The sequence below is a fragment of the Dasypus novemcinctus genome, chromosome 22, assembly GCF_030445035.2.
Source record: "Dasypus novemcinctus isolate mDasNov1 chromosome 22, mDasNov1.1.hap2, whole genome shotgun sequence".
Lineage (NCBI taxonomy): Eukaryota > Metazoa > Chordata > Mammalia > Cingulata > Dasypodidae > Dasypus > Dasypus novemcinctus.
In genome coordinates, this window is record NC_080694.1 from 8,974,161 (window position 1) to 8,987,162 (window position 13,002).

A 13,002-nucleotide genomic window follows, 5' to 3' on the forward strand; every position below is an offset into this window, starting at 1 on the left:
AAGAAAAAGAAAAGAAGAAAGAGAGGGAAAAAAACCCTAAATAAATGAAAAAAGACTTTGGGTGATACAATGGGATAAAAGACTAGGAGATAATGCAATATTAGCAACCAAGACAATAAAAAAATAAAAAAAAGAAAAAAAAGAAAAAAGAGAAAAAAACGCAAATGTCAAGGGCTAGGACAATCAAGGACCTCAGATGGACTTCAGGGTGTGGTGGTTTCAGGGATGGGAAGTCTGATATTGCAGACTCAAGAGGTGTGAGTCTCTGGGGTGTGGGCCACCAGCATTTAGGGAACATAGACCTGGCAACCTCAAACCCAGTTAACAGGGAGCCTGGGAGCACTGCAGTGCCACACAGTCTTCAGGGATCCCCGCAGCTGGGTACCAGCCCTATGGGGGGGTCACATCTGCAAACTCTGACCTCTGTGTCAGAAACCCAAAATTCCCCCCTCACAAGAGTCTCTTCTGTCACTGTGTCACCAATTCGACCTCAGGACACCTCCTGCCCTGCAATCCCCTGAAACAGCCTGCTGGGGGCGCCTCTATATTGCAACAAATTTAAGGACACTGCAGATGGGCAGCTAGCCTTAGGGGGCGGGGCTCTAGCCGGAAGCACTGATCTCCGTGTCAGAAACCCAAAATTCCACACCTCGCAAAAAACTCTGTATCTGTCTCACCAAACAGTTTCCAAAGACCTCCTGCCCTTCTAGCCCCTGAATAGCCCACTCAGGGCTTATGAATTCCCCAGTACCACAGAGCTTCCAGGAATCACCGCTGCTGAGCTGCCCGCCCAGAGGGGAGCATCCTGTATGCAGCCCCTATCTCCATGAAAGAGAGCCTCAATTCTACCATTTGCATGAATCTTCTCTGTCACCGTCCCACCAAATCGATGTCCAGACACCTCCTGCCCTGCAAAATCCCAAAACAGCCTGGTCCTGAAGCATTTCCAATGCTGCCCAGCCACTTCTTTGCAGGAGAGATTATCAGGTATGATCACTCAGCCACCATCTTGCCCCGCCTCCTCCTTTACATCTTTAGTTAAGTTTATTCCTGTGTATTTGATTCTTTTAGTTGCTATTGTAAATGGATTTTTTTCTTGATATCCTTCTCAGATTGCTCATTATTGGTGTATAGAAATTGTACTGATTTTTGCATGTTGATTTATATCCTGCCACTTTACTGAGCTCATTTATCAGCTCTAGAAGCTTTGTTGTAGATTTCTTAGGTCTTTCTGTGTATAGGTCTTATCATCTGCAAATAGTGAAATTTTGAATTCTTCCTTTCCAATTTGGATGACTTTTTTAGCTCTTTCTTGCCTAAGAATTTGAGCAAGTGCTTTGAACACAATGTTAAATAAGAGTGGTGAAAGTGGGCATTCTTGTCTTGTTCAGGATCTTAGAGGGAAACCTTTTAGCATTTCAACATTGAATATGATAACCTATTGGTTTTTCATATATAACCTTTACCATATTGAGGAAGTTTCCTTCTATTCCTTTTTTTTGAAGTATTATCAGGAAACGGTGTTATATTTTATCAAAAGCTTTTCTGCATTAATGGAGATGATCATGTGTTTTTTTTTTTCTTTTAATCTGTTACTGTGGTATTACATTGATTTTATTATGTTGAACCATCCTTGCATTTCAGGGATGAAACCCACTTGGTCATGTTGTGTAATTCATTTGCTGTATGGTTAAATACAATAAGCAAATTTTTTTGAGTATTTTAGCATCTTGATTCATTGGAGAGATGAACCAAGATGTTAAGCATTCGTCTATAGCTGTCATTGTGGTGTCTTTGTGTGGCTTTAGTATTAGGGTGATGTTGGCATCATAGAATGGGTTGGGCAATGCCCCTTCCACTTCTGTTTTTTGGAAGAGTGTAAGAGTATTAGCGTTAGTTCTTTCCAGAATGATTGGAAAAAGTCATCTATGAAACCATCTGGTCCTTTACTCTTAGCTGGGAGGTTTTTGATAACTGATTCAATCTCATTACTTGTGATTGGTCTGTTGAGTTCATCAATTTCTTCCTTTGTTATTGTAGGCTGCTCATGTGTTTACAGAAATTTGTCCATTTCATCTAAGTTATTCATTTCATTGGCAAACAATTTTTCAAAGTATCCTTTTATGATATTCTTTATTTCAGTGGGATCAGTTGTGCTATCCCCTTGCTCATTTATTTTATGCATTTGTGTCTTTTCTCTCTTTCTTTCTTAGTCTAGCTAGGGTTTGACAATTTTATTAATCTTCTCAAAGAACCACCTTTTGGTTTTACTAGTTTTTTTCTAGAGTTTTCTTATTTTCAGTTTCATTTTGTACTGCTCTTATCTGTTAAATCATTCTTTCTGTTTGCTTTGGGATTAGTTTGTTGTTCTTTTTCTAATCCCTCCAGGTGTGCAGTTCAGTTGCTGATTTTAGCTCTTTCTTCTCTTTTAATATTGGCATTTATGGCTATAAATCTCCCTCTCAATATTACTTTTGCTTCACTCCTTAGGTTTTAATATGTTATGTTGTCATTTTCATTTCTTTTGAGGTAGACACTGATTTCTTTTGCAATTTCTTCCTTGACCTATTGTTTGTCCAAGAGTGTGCTGTTTAAGTTCAATATCTTTTTGCCTAATCTGCTTCTCTGTCCCATGCTCATTACCAGTTTCATTCCATTTTAGTCAGAGAAAATACTTTGTATAATTTAAATCTTTCTGAATTTGCTGAGCATTGTTTTGTAGCCTAGCTTGTGGTCTATCCTGGAGAATTATCCATGTGTTCTTGAGAAGAATGTATATCCTGCTGTATTTGGGTGTAATGTTCTGTATATGTCTATTAGGTCCTGATCCTCTAAAGTATTATTCAAAGAATCTGTTCCTTTATTGATCCTTTGTGGAGATGTTCTGTATAATGGTGATAATGATATCTTAAAGTCCCCCACTATAATTATAGAAGCATATATTTCTTCCCTTTAGGTTTCAACAGTGTTTGCCTCATGTATTTTGAGGTGCTCTGGTTTGGCACATAAACGTTTATGATTGTACTTTCTTCTTGGGAGATTACCCCTCAATTAATATACTGTGTCCATTTTTATCTCTTACATTAGTTTTGCATTTAAAGTCTATTTTATCTGATATTAGTGTAGCTATTCCCACCCTTTTTTGTTTATTGTTTGCTTGTAAAATTGTTTTCCAACCATTCACTTGCAAACTCCTTGCATCCCTGAGTCTAAGGAGAGTTTCTTGTTGACAGGATATAGATGGGCCATATGTTCTTATCCATTCTGCATAATCTGTTTATTTGATTGGAGAGTTTAATCCATTAGCATTCAATGTTATAATTTTCAAGGCATTTCTTATATTTGCCATATTTTCTTTAAGTTTATATATATATCTCATGTTTTTATCTCTTTTTTATTTTTTAGTTATTCTTACAAAATAAACTTTATTCCTATACTCTCCTCCAATCCTCTCTATGCTGCTTTTCTTTTTCCTTTCAACCTGCAGTAGTATTGAAGAGTGGGTTTATTGTAGTCAAACTTTCTTAATTTCTGTTTTACTGTGAATATTTTTAACTCTCCCTCATTTTGAATGCCAGCTTTGCTGGATAGAGACTTCTTGGCTAAAAAAATTTTTTTAGTACCTTAACTATGTCATACCCCTGCCTTCTTGCCCCCATGGTTTCAGATGAGAAATCAGCACTCAGTCTTATCGAGCTTCCTAGGTATGTGATAGTTCTCTTTTCTCTTGCTGCTTTCAATATTCTCTCTTTGTCTTGAACATGGAACCATTTGATAAGTATATGTCTTGGTGTAGGCCTGTTATGATTTATACTGTTTTGGGTGCACTTTTTTCCTTCTGCTTGTTTGTGTTTATTTTGCTGTTAATTTTCTTGGTCTTGGAATTTTTATGTTAGCTCTATTATTTGAGTTCTTCTTTCTTTTAAATATAAGTGTATCAGTCAGCCAAAAGGGCAGTGATGCAAAATATCAGAAATCTTCTGGCATTTCTAAAGTGTATTTATTTGGGGTAGAAGCTTGCAATGACCAGGCCATAAAGTGAAAGTTACTTTCTTCACCAAGGTCTGTTGTCTTGTGTTGGAGCAAGATGGCTACCGATGTCTGCAAGGGTCCAGCCTCCCTCTTCTTCTAAGGTTGCATGATCCCAGTTTCTTCCAAAAATAGCTGTAGGCTGGCATAAGTCTCATCTATCTCCCAGGGTTCATTCTTCTCTGTTCTCTCCACAAGGTCAGCTGTAGACTCTCAGGCTTTCTTTCTTCCTGGGGCCTATGCCATGTCTATGGAGCCTTCTCTATTCCTTTGTTCTTCCTCTGTGTCTTTAATTCCTGGGATTCCAGTATCCAAAATCCAACTCCCTTCTCTGCCCTGTAGTTATCTCTGTGAGTCCTTGTCCACCAATGGGGCAGGGACCCAGTGTCCTACTGTTGTGGTCCAACCAAAGCCCTAACCATAATTTAATCAAATAAAAGTGAGAACTCTGAAGTTAATACAATCTAATTCACCCAGCAGAACAGACCAGTTTACAAACATAATCCAATATCTATTTTTGGAATTCAAAAATAATATCAAACTGCTACAGGTGGTGTTAGGAATAGAAACTTTCATGGACTGAACTTTTGCATTAATGTTGATATAATTGACAGCTGATCACCCTTCATTGGTGAAAACTTGAAGAACTGGCCAAATAGGGCTAATACATGGAGAAATAGTGGGCATAAATTCTTCCCATTTGGAGAGATGTTGGATTATAGGCAGGATCCCTACAGTGCCTTATTTCAGGTCACAATATGGTGTTTGTTAACTTGCCTGGCAAGCACAATCCCACAGGGCACCATTTGTCATAGATGTCCATGACCTGTAGGATTAGTCAGGATTTGTGACTGATGTGAATGCCCTCATATCTTGCCAATAGCTTCACCCCATCCATAGCCTTAAGATAGTATGAGCTGTACAGACTTCAGGATCACTTTTGTTTGAGGTTCTGTTTACAATGGCAATTTGTGAAATCTGTCTGAGACCTGCATATGTGTAACCTCTGTAATGACTTTCCAACTCACTTTGAAATTTTTTTAGCCATGAAACACACTGTTTTATTTAATATATCCCCTTTTGGTCAAGGTATTTTCCCCAAATGCATCAGTGATTAATGCTTAGTAATAATCACTCCTTGACAGGGAGGCTCATTCCTGGGAACCATGCCCCATGTTGGGGGGAAGGTAGTGAGTTTATTTGCAGATTTTGCTTAGAGAAAAGCAGCGACTGAGTAACAAGGAAGTGTTTATTACTTATTATTAGGTCTAATTTCATTATTTCAGGAATAAGGATCATAAGTGTAAGCATTAAGACATAGGGCTTGGTGTATTGGCCTGTTTTCTTTTAATGGACAAGGCTTATATTTCCCCGATTTTTGCCATTTTATTGGAGAAACTGCCAGGACACGCCCAGGGTGGAAGTTTAATATTTTATTAGCTACTTTGCCTCTATCTATCCAGAAAACATACCAATGACAAAATTAATACATTTATGTCAAGTAGAAGTATGTTTTAGATGCATTTCCCCATATACCTCCTCTATTAGTCAGCCAAAGGGTTGCTGATGCAAAGCACCAGAAATCTATTGGCTTTTATAAAGGGTATTTATTTAGGATAAAAACTTGCAGTTACAAGGCCCTAAAGAGTCTAACTCAGGACTGCTTTCTCACCAGTCTGTTACCATGTGTTGATGCAAGATAGCAGGCCGTCTCTGTCCGGTCTCTCGGTCCTTGTCCCTCTTTAGGTTCTGTGGTCCCAGCTTTTTCTGATCTCAGCTGCCAGCTGGCATAGGGCTCATCTCTCAGAGCTTCCTTTATCAGTCTGGCATAGGGCTCATTTACTTGCAGGCCTTATGAGCTGCTCAGCTGCTCTGTTCTCTTCAGCTAAAAAACTATCAGGAAAATGGCTCATCTCTCCCCAGGGCTCCAGGATCAAAATGGACAAAGTTCTCCCCTCTTCCCTGTCTGTGGTGCACTCTCTCTTCCTGTGTGTTTTCTTGAGGGAGTGTCCACATTTATTGGCCTAAGGGGGCAGGGACTCAACCCTGAGTCACATCCTACTGACATGGTCAAATCAAATCCTTAATCTCAGATGTGACCTTTCTACACATGCCTCTTCTGTCACCTTTACTGAACCTGTGGTTGGTGCTGGGGTTGGTGTATACTCTGGAGTCTTGAATCTCTAGACTGGCCATGTGCCACCTGGGCCCTGAGCCTCAGCAGAGTTGTAACTCCTACTCTCAGGTTCATTGGACTTACCCAGGTCAGCTAACAAGGAGGGAAAGATAGACAACCAACACACCAGAGAACTGAGAGTGACTACAACTCCAAGCAGGAGAATCACATCCATCAATCATGGGATCTAAACCCCCTCTCGATATAGAGGTGGAGTGGACATCACCATCCCAGGGTCCACAGGATGGAGGAATAAAATATGGATTACAGTAGACTTACTGGTATTCTACTATAGAACTGTTGTGACTAGCAATGCAAGAAACTGTAGCATTGATGTGGAGAAAGTGGCCATGGTAGTTGCTGAGGGCAGGCAAAGGGAAGAAGAGGTGTGATGTGGGGGCATTTTCAGGACTTAGAGTTGTCCTAAATGATATTGCAGGGACAGATGCTGGATGTTATATATCCTGCCATAACCTACTGAAAGTACTGGGGGAAAGTGTATACTATACAATGTAAACTATAATCCATGCAGTGCAGCAGTGCTCCAAAATGTATTCACCAAATGCAATGAATGTGTCACAATAATGAAAGAAGTTGTTGATGTGGGAGGAGTGGAAGGGTGGGATATGGGGTATATGGGAACCTCTTATATTTTTTAATGCAGCACTTTTTGTGATCTATGTATCTTCAAAACAAAACAATTTTTAAAAAGCTAATGAGATCTGAGAAAAAAATAAAAATCTTAATCTTAAAAGGTAATTTAATCAAGACATGTCAGCTGAATCTAATGCATTCAAAGGTTATCATACCCAGAGGAATAGATCAGTTTATAAACCATCTTTCTCTTTTGGGAATTCATAAATAATGTCAAAGTGCCACACCACCCTACTAACAATACCCTGCACTTGTGATGCAAATTCATTGTAGTTCAAGAAAGAACTTTCTTGTATTTGTATTATTAACCACAATCCTCAGCCATCCGAGTTTACTGTGTCAATCAGATCCCTGTTTTATCTTCTAACTTTCCTTCTAGCAATGTGAATGGCCTCAAGCTTCCCCTTTCAAACCAGTTTACACATACACACCTAAGAGCTGTAAATTCCAACCTCATAACTCTTCCACCATCAACTCCATCTATTTCCTAATGATTGCAATCAACCTAATCATACATTCTGTGCAGAGTAAGACTTGGCTCACCCTTCTCTACTCCCATTGTCTTTCCTGGTAAACTATCTTCCTTTCTATACCTCCATAGCCTGCACTATACTTGGTTCATATAAGTGGGGCCATTCAATATTTGTCCTATTGTGTCTGGCCTTAGTTCACTCAACATAATGTCCTCAAGGTTCATCCATGTTATCACATGCATCAGTACTTCGGGAGTCTTACATTTCTTAAACAGTGTAGAAACTTCTTCCTCTGGTGTCTTAGGGGTACTGGCACTCTATGCTCAGTCCCCTTTATTTTCCTTGCCCAGTAGTTCCTTATCTGCCTTGTATCAGATTAGAACCTCTATATCCCATGAGGATGGGAATGAACAGTGACAGCAGCAGAGAAAGCAGTAGTAGTAACCTAAGGAAGGCAGATGGCACACCCTGCAGCACTGTTGATATGCAGTGTGCCATTATGCTTCCCACAGAGGGGTGCCCCTCACACCAGGGGTGGGTTTCAGACTTGGATGCAAGGTCCACAGATACAGTGTTTGGTGTCTCCCACAGCAGTCTCCCAGCTGCTGTGGTCCAGGCACCAGTAGACCTAATCCTCACCATTTGACCCATGAGTATTTAGCCCTGGTGGCCTTACTTTCTAGTCACAACTCAGGTTTGGACACAGGTCTCCCACCTTACAAGTTCCTACTGTGGGAACTGTAAGAAAACTTGTTATGCAGTCATTGTTGTTCAGTGTCTGTCTGTCACCAGTTGTGACTGGGGTAATGCTAGACACCATAGGGTTTCCCCTGTTGCCATAATAAGGCTGGCCTTTTATGGATTCTGGGAACATCTCTGATCTATGGGACCACAAATTTGGTGTCATAAACTTAGGCAACATCCAGCAGAGGCAGCAGACAGTGGCACAATGTAGCACAGATGTGTGACAGCAAGGCATGAACCCTACCCAGATAAGATTATCTATCTGAGCGAGCCAGTTAGTAGGTCAAGAGAAGCCCAAAGGACTCATGCTTCAGCACTTCATGCTTCCTGCACCACTTGTTTCACATTGGTTAAAATGGATTTTAAACTGAGGTCCTGGTGGATGGCAGTCAGGTACCACATAAAGGGAAACTGAGGGCAAAATGTGTAAGGAAAGAGTTTCTGTTACTCAGAGGTCCCAGAGAGTAGGGAGATAGGAGTAGTTGGCAGGAGTGTTACAGATTCAGGTGGATCTACCAGCAGGTGGGGAGAAACAAGTAGGACAAGAGGGACCCCTGAGTTTGTGCCTTTAATGTTGTCCAGGGTGGAGGTTAGGAGGTTTCCTATAGAATTCAAGGATTGGTTGGTTTACAGCAGCATTTGTGAAAGGTGAAGGGCCTGGGGTCTAAAGGTCATGGGGGTGGTGAGCTTACCATGTGGGACGGCTGTGGTTTTTGGTGAGATGTGTGGGTGGTGAGACTGGAGGCTGCAGGTGCAGCCTTTTCCTTCTGGGGGAATTGATACCTCAAGGTTGGAAAGCTCCTAATTAACTAGGCCAAAGGACAGTGTCGCGGTAAGTGGCTTGGCCAAAGTGAGATGGATTCTGAGATAGCACACAAATAATTTTGATAATTATGACACTATGAAGCATAATGATTGTCTGTATTAAGCCTGTTGCTTTCTGATAGCTTGGGTTCAGTGTGAAAATAGGCTGTTATTACTGTGAAATAAATTTGATATATGCTTTTTTGTTGGGGTTGCAAAATAACTAAGCTTAGTAATTTCCTAGTCATGAAGTAAAGCAATGAATAGTGCTATCATATTATTTCCTGGTCTCCTTAAATATCTGGGGTTTGGAGTTTATCAAAAGTTGTTCCTGAAATGTGAAATTTCAAGTCTTTTGAATTTTTTGCCTGTTCACTCTGAACTTTTCCTTACTATCTTAATTAAAATCTATATATTGCTCATGCTCACAACTTTCCATGGACTTTGATTTCTACTATCATCCATACAACATTCTGGATTCTCTTCAGCAGGTATCATGACATTTGAGATGGAGAAAGGTCCACATGACACAAGTATTTCCAAACTTGTCTCTGAAAGTCAATCCACTCCTGACACAATGAGCCCACTCTCTGTGGCAAATAGTGGAGAAGATTCTCTGCTTGCTATTTTCTACGTCATCTTCTCTCCACTGTGTTTATGCATTTAATTAGGCAATTTCTTATATTGTTAAATACTGGCAGGTATCATAATTACTGCTCTTGCACTACTGAAATTTTTAACCACTAAGGTAAATGGATTTATTTGCACAAGATTAACGTAACCAGTTATTTCAGCCAGTGGTTGTATTAATGAGAAAATCAACACAAATATTTGACTAAATAGATTTGATTGTTCTATTTGTAATTATTCTTTGTAAATATTTTGTCAAAGAGAAACAGGTAAACAAAATTATTTAGCACAGTTTGGTTTGAGTTTTAATATTCTAATGAGTTTTGGATATGCCTAAGATCAGCCTGGGGTTGAAAAACAAAGCAGTTCATTGATATGTTGGGTTTTGACCCCAGTACTGGACTTCCTCCCCTGGTTTACCTGGAAGAGAGGTAGCTCTGTGCAGGAGTCAGTATCATCCAGAGACAATGCAATGATATCTCTAAGGAGGTTGCTCTATAGATGATGTTTAAATGCTGTCAGAGATGGTAGGGCAGCAGAGGTCATGTCATTGAGTGTCAGTTTATGTTTGGGGAAGTGAAACTCAAATTCATCTGTAGTTTTCCCCATTTCATATTGTAAGACTGTGGCAGGACATGACTAGGAGTCACGTCTCCTTCATCCCATTACCCATTATTCCATAGGGAATATAACTTTTTCAATTTCTTTGAACTTGATTTACAACTAATTTGAGTGAAAAATGAAGTGTATGGGGGTGGGTTTGGAACTAGGATACTCTTATGAAGTCAATTCTATGTAGTATTTCATGGAGTGAAGGAGAAAGATGGACCCAATTTAGTGGGAAAGTCCCAGTGTGTTTCTGAAGTATGCACTGATTCAAGGTGCTGCTACATGTCCTGGTTGAGTAGCTGGGATATTTTGAAATCAAACCACAAAAACTTCCTTCTACTACTTATTTATCAAATTCTAATAATGATAAAAGGCAACATAAAAATTCACTCCATGCAAAAATCAATATGCACTGCTAAAACATATTATGGTAAACATTAGAAATGTGCACAAAGTAATAGTGAATATCAACACCTGGGTACCCAGCAATTTCTTCTATTAAATCCAAACAAGTTAAATATTTTCTAAGATTCTTAATGAAGTTAATAAGAGGGATGTCTTATTGGGTACAAAATGGCAATGACCATTTCACTTTCTGAATATTGAAGGTAATTTTAAAAGTAGCATTCAATTCATAATATACAAACATATTCCAATCTTTTATTTGAGATGCAATACAGACAATATTAAAAAATATCAAATAGCCAAAATATGTAGAAAGTTAGGGGATAATACAATACAAAATTGTTTATAATCAGTACTGAGTTTTAAAACTTATTATATTATTCTTTCTTTTTTCCCAATATGTTTTCCAAATATTTTTATTTGATATGCTAGGTCAAGTTTTATATTACATTTTCTTTATTCTATATTTTCTATATTTATTCTATAATTCCTATATTTCCACTCTAAATTTCCTGAAATACATGGTGAGAAATAAGTAACTTTTCTACTCTGTCCAAAATAATTGTCTATTTTATAAAATATAATTTCTGATTCCCAAATTTGATTTGGTTCCAGGTTTCTGAAAGTACTGCAGAAAGTAATAAAGCACAAGTTTTCAGATCAATTAGTAAATTGAGTCTATCTTTATTCACTTGTGTTTCAAGTGAACTTGTAGTAAGAACATTGTTTTTGTATCTACTCCTTTCACTTTGTGGGGGACCACTTTTTCCTAGGGCTAAAAATTATTTTTTTAATTAACAACAATTCATAATTTTCTTCACAATGAAATGATTTGCAGATTTAAAGATAAAGAGTTCTAAGGCAAATTAAAATAATAGTTAATTTTGGAAAAGTTCTAAGAATAGGACAATATATAAAAAGAATTTCAACATTGGTAGACAGTTTTATTGGAGAAAATTTTAATGGTTTGGGGCACAAACCATATAAAGAAACATGATTACACTTAAATTGATCAAGTTAAATATTCCTAAATTTATAAAATATACCGTAAAATATTGAAAACACTTTGAAAAATCTTTACATGAAATCTAATTAACTAAAGTCTAGGAGTGGCCACGGTAGCTGCTGAGGGTAGGGAGAAGGAAGAAGAAATATGATGTGGGGGTATTTTCAGTACTTAGAGATGTCCTGGGTGGTACTGCAGGGACAGACGCTGGACATTGTATGTCCTGCCATGGACCACTGGGTGGACTGGGGGAGAGTGTAAACTACAATATAAACCATTATCCATGTGGTGCAGCAGTGCTCCAAAATGTATTCACCAAATGCGATGAAGGTGCCATGATGATGAAAGAGGTTGTCAATGTGAGAGGAGTGAGGTGAGGGGGGTGGGGGTATATGGGGACCTCATTTTTAAAAAATATTTATTTATTTATTTAATTCCCTTCCCTCCCTCGGTTGTCTGTTCTCTGTGTCTATTTGCTGCGTCTTGTTTCTTTGTCCGCTTCTGTTGTCATCAGCGGCACGGGAAGTATGGGCGGCGCCATTCCTGGGCAGGCTGCTCTTTCTTTCACACTGGGCGGCTCTCCTTATGGGTGCACTCCTTGCGCGTGGGGCTCCCATACGCGGGGGACACCCCTGCGTGGCAGGGCACCCCTTGCACGCATCAGCACTGCGCATGGGCCAGCTCCACATGGGTCAAGGAGGCCCGGGGTTTGAACCGCGGACCTCCCATGTGGTAGACGGACGCCCTAAACACTGGGCCAAGTCCGTTTCCCCATATTTTTTTAATGTAACATTTAAAAAAAAATAAAGAGAAAAAATGCAAAGTATTGGTGGTAGGGTGAGGTACGAGAGTCTTGTATGATGTTATGTATGTTTGTTTCATAAGATCACAGCTATTACTATATGCTTATTTTTTATGTATGTTTATGTATGAGAGATATAACTTCAATAAATTAAAATTTATATATAAAAAAAGAAGTGATAAATGCTTACTATATATAAAACAATATGGAAAGTAACCAAAGTGAAAAACTGATGGGGGTTAAATTAGGAATCTGAAAAATAAAAATTAATGTTACAAGTTAACATTTTTTACTATGTAAAGAAATACATAATTTAAATATCCCCAATATTTTAATTTTCAAAATTAAGAACACTGTATATATTGTATTTTTATCTACTCCTCTTAAGAAAGAAAAAACATTACCTTCAACCTTGAAGAGCAATTTGAATATCCTATAAAATTGAAAATGGTCAGTGTCATTAACCTGCTTTTGTTTTTTTTGTTTGTTTTTTTGCACAAGAAGAAAATCAGAATAGTCATTACAATAATTTGCATTTTATAAATCTACAACTTGGAAACATTGTGATATTAATCACTGCTTTAGTTTATTAAAGGCTGCCAAAGCAATATTACAGAAATGGGTTGGGTTTTACCATCAGGATTTACTAATTTATAAGCTTGCCATTCTG